This window comes from Lithobates pipiens, unplaced genomic scaffold, assembly GCF_037356315.1.
Source record: "Lithobates pipiens isolate NorthernLeopardFrog02 unplaced genomic scaffold, aLitPip1_a1.2 Scaffold_13, whole genome shotgun sequence".
Classification (NCBI taxonomy): Eukaryota; Metazoa; Chordata; class Amphibia; order Anura; family Ranidae; genus Lithobates; species Lithobates pipiens.
Genome location: NW_027507718.1, coordinates 534,873,005 through 534,881,980, shown reverse-complemented (window position 1 = coordinate 534,881,980; position 8,976 = coordinate 534,873,005). Strand labels below are relative to the sequence as shown.

Below are 8,976 nucleotides of genomic sequence, written 5' to 3'. Positions count from 1 at the left end.
CAAGAACACCATCCCCCACCGTCATACATGGAGGACCTATGACCCCAAGAACACCATGCCCCACCATCATACATGGAGGACCTATGACCCCAAGAACACCATCCTCCACCGTCATACATGGAGGACCTATGACCCCAAGAACACCATCCCCCACCATCATACATGGAGGACCTATGACCCCAAGAACACCATCCTCCACCATCATACATGGAGGACCTATGACCCCAAGAACACCATCCCCCACCGTGATACATGGAGGTCCTATGACCCCAAGAACACCATCCCCCACCATCATACATGGAAGACCTATGACCCCAAGAACACCATCCCCCACCGTCATACATGGAGGTCCTATGACCCCAAGAACACCATCCCCCACCGTCATACATGGAGGACCTATGACCCCAAGAACACCATCCCCCACCATCATACATGGAGGACCTATGACCCCAAGAACACCATCCTCCACCATCATACATGGAGGACCTATGACCCCAAGAACACCATCCCCCACCGTGATACATGGAGGTCCTATGACCCCAAGAACACCATCCCCCACCATCATACATGGAAGACCTATGACCCCAAGAACACCATCCCCCACCGTCATACATGGAGGTCCTATGACCCCAAGAACACCATCCCCCACCGTCATACATGGAGGACCTATGACCCCAAGAACACCATCCCCCTCCGTCATACATGAAGGACCTATGACCCCAAGAACACCATCCCCCACCATCATACATGGAGGACCTATGACGCCAAGAACACCATGCCCCACCATCATACATGGAGGACCTATGACGCCAAGAACACCATGCCCCACCATCATACATGGAGGACCTATGACGCCAAGAACACCATGCCCCACCATCATACATGGAGGACCTATGACCCCAGGAACACCATCCCCCACCATCATACATGGAGGACCTATGACGCCAAGAACACCATGCCCCACCATCATACATGGAGGACCTATGACCCCAAGAACACCATCCCCCACCATCATACATGGAGGACCTATGACCCCAAGAACACCATCCCCCACCATCATACATGGAGGACCTATGACCCCAAGAACACCATCCCCCACCGTCATACATGGAGGACCTATGACCCCAAGAACACCATGCCCCACCATCATACATGGAGGACCTATGACCCCAAGAACACCATCCTCCACCGTCATACACGGAGGTCCTATGACCCCAAGAACACCATCCCCCACCGTCATACATTGAGGACCTATGACCCCAAGAACACCATCCCCCACCATCATACATGGAGGACTTATGACCCCAAGAACACCATCCTCCACCATCATACATGGAGGACCTATGACCCCAAGAACACCATCCCCCACCATCATACATTGAGGACCTATGACCCCAAGAACACCATCCCCCACCATCATACATGGAGGACTTATGACCCCAAGAACACCATCCTCCACCATCATACATGGAGGACCTATGACCCCAAGAACACCATCCCCCACCATCATACATGGAGGACCTATGACCCCAAGAACACCATCCCCCACCGTCATACATGGAGGACCTATGACCCCAAGAACACCATCCTCCACCGTCATACATGGAGGACCTATGACCCCAAGAACACCATCCTCCACCATCATACATGGAAGACCTATGACCCCAAGAACACCATCCCCCACCATCATACATGGAGGACCTATGACCCCAAGAACACCATCCCCCACCATCATACATGGAGGACCTATGACCCCAAGAACACCATCCCCCACCGTGATACATGGAGGTCCTATGACCCCAAGAACACCATCCCCCACCATCATACATGGAGGACCTATGACCCCAAGAACACCATCCTCCACCAACATACATGGAGGACCTATGACCCCAAGAACACCATCCCCCACCATCATACATGGAGGTCCTATGACCCCAAGAACACCATCCCCCACCATCATACATGGAGGACCTATGACCCCAAGAACACCATCCCCCACCGTCATACATGGAGGACCTATGACCCCAAGAACACCATCCCCACCATCATACATGGAGGTCCTATGACCCCAAGAACACCATCCCCCACCGTCATACATGGAGGTCCTATGACCCCAAGAACACCATCCCCCACCATCATACATGGAGGACCTATGACCCCAAGAACACCATCCTCCACCATCATACATGGAGGACCTATGACCCCAAGAACACCATCCCCCACCGTCATACATGGAGGACCTATGACCCCAAGAACACCATCCCCCACCATCATACATGGAGGTCCTATGACCCCAAGAACACCCTCCCCCACCGTCATACATGGAGGACCTATGACCCCAAGAACACCATCCCCCACCATCATACATGGAAGACCTATGACCCCAAGAACACCATCCCCCACCATCATACATGGAGGACCTATGACCCCAAGAACACCATCCCCCACCGTCATACATGGAGGACCTATGACCCCAAGAACACCATGCCCCACCATCATACATGGAGGACCTATGACCCCAAGAACACCATCCTCCACCGTCATACATGGAGGACCTATGACCCCAAGAACACCATCCCCCACCATCATACATGGAGGACCTATGACCCCAAGAACACCATCCTCCACCATCATACATGGAGGACCTATGACCCCAAGAACACCATCCCCCACCGTGATACATGGAGGTCCTATGACCCCAAGAACACCATCCCCCACCATCATACATGGAAGACCTATGACCCCAAGAACACCATCCCCCACCGTCACACATGGAGGTCCTATGACCCCAAGAACACCATCCCCCACCGTCATACATGGAGGACCTATGACCCCAAGAACACCATCCCCCTCCGTCATACATGGAGGACCTATGACCCCAAGAACACCATCCCCCACCGTCATACATGGAGGACCTATGACCCCAAGAACACCATCCCCCACCATCATACATGGAGGTCCTATGACCCCAAGAACACCCTCCCCCACCGTCATACATGGAGGACCTATGACCCCAAGAACACCATCCCCCACCGTCATACATGGAAGACCTATGACCCCAAGAACACCATCCCCACCATCATACATGGAGGTCCTATGACCCCAAGAACACCATCCCCCACCGTCATACATGGAGGTCCTATGACCCCAAGAACACCATCCCCCACCATCATACATGGAGGACCTATGACCCCAAGAACACCATCCTCCACCATCATACATGGAGGACCTATGACCCCAAGAACACCCTCCCCCACCGTCATACATGGAGGACCTATGACCCCAAGAACACCATCCCCCACCGTCATACATGGAAGACCTATGACCCCAAGAACACCATCCCCACCATCATACATGGAGGTCCTATGACCCCAAGAACACCATCCCCCACCGTCATACATGGAGGTCCTATGACCCCAAGAACACCATCCCCCACCATCATACATGGAGGACCTATGACCCCAAGAACACCATCCCCCACCATCATACATGGAGGACCTATGACCCCAAGAACACCATCCCCCACCATCATACATGGAGGTCCTATGACCCCAAGAACACCCTCCCCCACCGTCATACATGGAGGACCTATGACCACAAGAACACCATCCTCCACCGTCATACATGGAGGACCTATGACCCCAAGAACACCATCGCCCACCATCATACATGGAAGACCTATGACCCCAAGAACACCATCCCCCACCATCATACATGGAGGACCTATGACCCCAAGAACACCATCCCCCACCGTCATACATGGAGGACCTATGACCCCAAGAACACCATGCCCCACCATCATACATGGAGGACCTATGACCCCAAGAACACCATCCTCCACCGTCATACATGGAGGACCTATGACCCCAAGAACACCATCCCCCACCATCATACATGGAGGACCTATGACCCCAAGAACACCATCCTCCACCATCATACATGGAGGACCTATGACCCCAAGAACACCATCCCCCACCATCATACATGGAGGACCTATGACCCCAAGAACACCATCCTCCACCATCATACATGGAGGACCTATGACCCCAAGAACACCATCCCCCACCGTCATACATGGAGGACCTATGACCCCAAGAACACCATGCCCCACCATCATACATGGAGGACCTATGACCCCAAGAACACCATCCTCCACCGTCATACATGGAGGACCTATGACCCCAAGAACACCATGCCCCACCATCATACATGGAGGACCTATGACCCCAAGAACACCATCCTCCACCGTCATACATGGAGGACCTATGACCCCAAGAACACCATCCCCCACCATCATACATGGAGGACCTATGACCCCAAGAACACCATCCTCCACCATCATACATGGAGGACCTATGACCCCAAGAACACCATCCCCCACCGTGATACATGGAGGTCCTATGACCCCAAGAACACCATCCCCCACCATCATACATGGAAGACCTATGACCCCAAGAACACCATCCCCCACCGTCACACATGGAGGTCCTATGACCCCAAGAACACCATCCCCCACCGTCACACATGGAGGTCCTATGACCCCAAGAACACCATCCCCCACCGTCATACATGGAGGACCTATGACCCCAAGAACACCATCCCCCTCCGTCATACATGAAGGACCTATGACCCCAAGAACACCATCCCCCACCGTCATACATGGAGGACCTATGACCCCAAGAACACCATCCCCCACCGTCATACATGGAGGACCTATGACCCCAAGAACACCATCCCCCACCGTCATACATGGAAGACCTATGACCCCAAGAACACCATCCCCCACCATCATACATGGAGGACCTATGACGCCAAGAACACCATGCCCCACCATCATACATGGAGGACCTATGACGCCAAGAACACCATGCCCCACCATCATACATGGAGGACCTATGACCCCAGGAACACCATCCCCCACCATCATACATGGAGGACCTATGACGCCAAGAACACCATGCCCCACCATCATACATGGAGGACCTATGACCCCAAGAACACCATCCCCCACCGTCATACATGGAGGACCTATGACCCCAAGAACACCATCCCCCACCGTCATACATGGAGGACCTATGACCCCAAGAACACCATCCCCCACCATCATACATGGAGGACCTATGACGCCAAGAACACCATGCCCCACCATCATACATGGAGGACCTATGACCCCAAGAACACCATCCCCCACCGTCATACATGGAGGACCTATGACCCCAAGAACACCATCCCCCACCGTCATACATGGAGGACCTATGACCCCAAGAACACCATCCCCCACCGTCATACATGGAGGACCTATGACCCCAAGAACACCATCCCGCACTATCATACATGGAGGTCCTATGACTCCAAGAACACCATCCCCCACCGGCATACATGGAGGACCTATGACCCCAAGAACACCATCCCCCACCGTCATACATGGAGGACCTATGACCCCAAGAACACCATCCCCCACCGTCATACATGGAGGTCCTATGACTCCAAGAACACCATCCCCCACCGTCATACATGGAGGACCTATAACCCCAAGAACACCATCCCCCACCGTCATACATGGAGGACCTATGACCCCAAGAACACCATGCCCCACCATCATACATGGAGGACCTATGACCCCAAGAACACCATCCCCCATCGTCATACATGGAGGACCTATGACCCCAAGAACACCATCCCCCACCATCATACATGGAGGTCCTATGACCCCAAGAACACCCTCCCCCACCATCATACATGGAAGACCTATGACCCCAAGAACACCATCCCCCACCATCATACATGGAGGACCTATGACCCCAAGAACACCATCCCCCACCATCATACATGGAAGACCTATAACCCCAAGAACACCATCCCCCACCGTCATACATGGAGGGCCTTTAACCCCAAGAACACCATCCCCCACCGTCATACATGGAGGACCTATAACCCCAAGAACACCATGCCCCACCATCATACATGGAGGACCTATGACCCCAAGAACACCATCCCCCACCGTCATTCATGGAGGACCTATGACCCCAAGAACACCATGCCCCACCATCATACATGGAGGACCTATGACCCCAAGAACACCATCCCCCACCGTCATACATGGAGGACCTATGACCCCAAGAACACCATCCCCCACCATCATGCATGGAGGACCTATGACCCCAAGAACACCATCCCCCACCGTCATACATGGAGGTCCTATGACCCCAAGAACACCATCCCCCACCGTCATACATGGAGGACCTATGACCCCAAGAACACCATCCCCCACCGTAATACATGGAGGACCTATGACCCCAAGAACACCATCCCCACCGTCATACATGGAGGTCCTATGACTCCAAGAACACCATCCCCCACCATCATACATGGAGGACCTATGACCCCAAGAACACCATCCTGCACCATCATACATGGAGGACCTATGACCCCAAGAACACCATCCCCCACCGTCATACATGGAGGACCTATGACCCCAAGAACACCATCCCCCACCATCATACATGGAGGTCCTATGACCCCAAGAACACCCTCCCCCACCGTCATACATGGAGGACCTATGACCCCAAGAACACCATCCCCCACCTTCATAAATTGGAGGACCTATGACCCCAAGAACACCATCCCCCACCGTCATACATGGAGGACCTATGACCCCAAGAACACCATCCCCCACCATCATACATGGAAGACCTATGACCCCAAGAACACCATCCCCCACCATCATACATGGAGGACCTATGACCCCAAGAACACCATCCCCCACCGTCATACATGGAGGACCTATGACCCCAAGAACACCATGCCCCACCATCATACATGGAGGACCTATGACCCCAAGAACACCATCCTCCACCGTCATACATGGAGGACCTATGACCCCAAGAACACCATCCCCCACCATCATACATGGAGGACCTATGACCCCAAGAACACCATCCTCCACCATCATACATGGAGGACCTATGACCCCAAGAACACCATCCCCCACCGTGATACATGGAGGTCCTATGACCCCAAGAACACCATCCCCCACCATCATACATGGAAGACCTATGACCCCAAGAACACCATCCCCCACCGTCATACATGGAGGTCCTATGACCCCAAGAACACCCTCCCCCACCGTCATACATGGAGGACCTATGACCCCAAGAACACCATCCCCCTCCGTCATACATGAAGGACCTATGACCCCAAGAACACCATCCCCCACCATCATACATGGAGGACCTATGACGCCAAGAACACCATCCCCCTCCGTCATACATGAAGGACCTATGACCCCAAGAACACCATGCCCCACCATCATACATGGAGGACCTATGACGCCAAGAACACCATGCCCCACCGTCATACATGGAGGACCTATGACGCCAAGAACACCATGCCCCACCATCATACATGGAGGACCTATGACCCCAAGAACACCATGCCCCACCATCATACATGGAGGACCTATGACCCCAAGAACACCATCCCCCACCGTCATACATGGAGGACCTATGACCCCAAGAACACCATCCCTCACCATCATGCATGGAGGACCTATGACCCCAAGAACACCATGCCCCACCATCATACATGGAGGACCTATGACCCCAAGAACACCATCCCCCACCGTCATACATGGAGGTCCTATGACCCCAAGAACACCATCCCCCACCGTCATACATGGAGGACCTATGACCCCAAGAACACCATCCCCCACCGTCATACATGGAGGTCCTATGACTTCAAGAACACCATCCCCCACCGTCATACATGGAGGGGAAAAGATTATGCTTTGGGGGTTTTTCTGCTAAGAGGACAGGACAACTTCACCACATCAAAGGGATGATGGACGGGGCCATGTACCATCAAATCTTGGGTGAGAACCTCCTTCCCTCAGCCAGGGCATTTAAAAAGAGTCATGTATGGATATTCCAGCATGACCATAACCCAAAACACCAAGGCAACAAAGGAGTGGCTCAAGAAGAAGCACATGAAGGTCCTGGAGTGGCCTAGCCAATCTCTAGACCTTAATCCCATAGAAAATATGTGAGTTACCAAACGTCAGCCTGGAAACCTTCATGACTTGGAGATGATCTGCAAAGTGGACAAAATCCCTCCTGAGATGTGCGAACCTGGAGGCCAACTCCAAGAAACGTCTGACCTCTGTGATCGCCAACAAGGGTTTCTCCACCAACTACGAAGTCATGTTCTGTGAAGGGATCAAATACTTATTTCACTCATTAAAATGCAAATCAATTTATATGTTTTTTTTAAATGCTTTTTTTCTGGATATTTCTGTTGGTATTCTTTTTCTCACTGTTATAATAAACTGGCCAATAAAATGATAGACGATCGTTTCTTTGTCAGTGGGGCGAACCGACAAAATCAGCAGCCGATCAAATACTTTTTTCCCTCACTATAAGTCCGTTCTTGTTTGGGGATCAAATACTTATTTTACTCACTGAACTGCAACTTCATTTATAACATTTGTATCGTGTGATTTTACTGGATTTTTTTTTTTACATAGTTACACTTAGTAGGTGAGGGTAGAAAAAAGACACAAGTCCATCCTCTGTGTGTGATTATATGTCAGTATTACATTGTATATCCTGTGTGTTGGGGTCGTTCAGGTGATTATCTAATAGTTTCTACTATACTACCCTTTATTAGCTTTGTTGCTCTTCTTTGTAGTCGCTCCGTTTCCAGTACATCCTTCCTGAGGACTGGTGCCCAGAACTGGACAGTATACTCCAGGTGCGGCCGGACCAGAGTCTTGTAGAGGGGAGAATTATCCTTTTATCTCTGGAGTTGATCCCTTTTTAATGCCGATATTCTGTTTACTTTGTTAGCAGCAGCTTGGCATTGCTGAGCCCATCATCTACTAGGACCCCCAGTACCTCCTCCATCCTAGATCCCCCCAGAGGTTCCCCTCCCCCCAGGTCCTTCTCCATCCTACATCCCCCCAGAGGTTCCCCCCCCCCA

The 8,976-nt window shown here is 52.4% G+C and overlaps 1 long non-coding RNA gene across 1 annotated transcript; it reads right to left on the bottom strand.

The window, feature by feature from the left end:
• Positions 1-3,152: 3,152 nt before the first annotated feature.
• On the bottom strand, positions 3,153-4,375 carry LOC143976225 (uncharacterized). The gene is made up of 3 exons (XR_013272569.1): positions 4,264-4,375; positions 3,859-4,038; positions 3,153-3,229 (listed from the first exon to the last, which is right to left on the bottom strand). It is a non-coding gene; the product is annotated as an uncharacterized LOC143976225 (long non-coding RNA).
• Between the last annotated feature and the right edge of the window lie 4,601 nt (positions 4,376-8,976).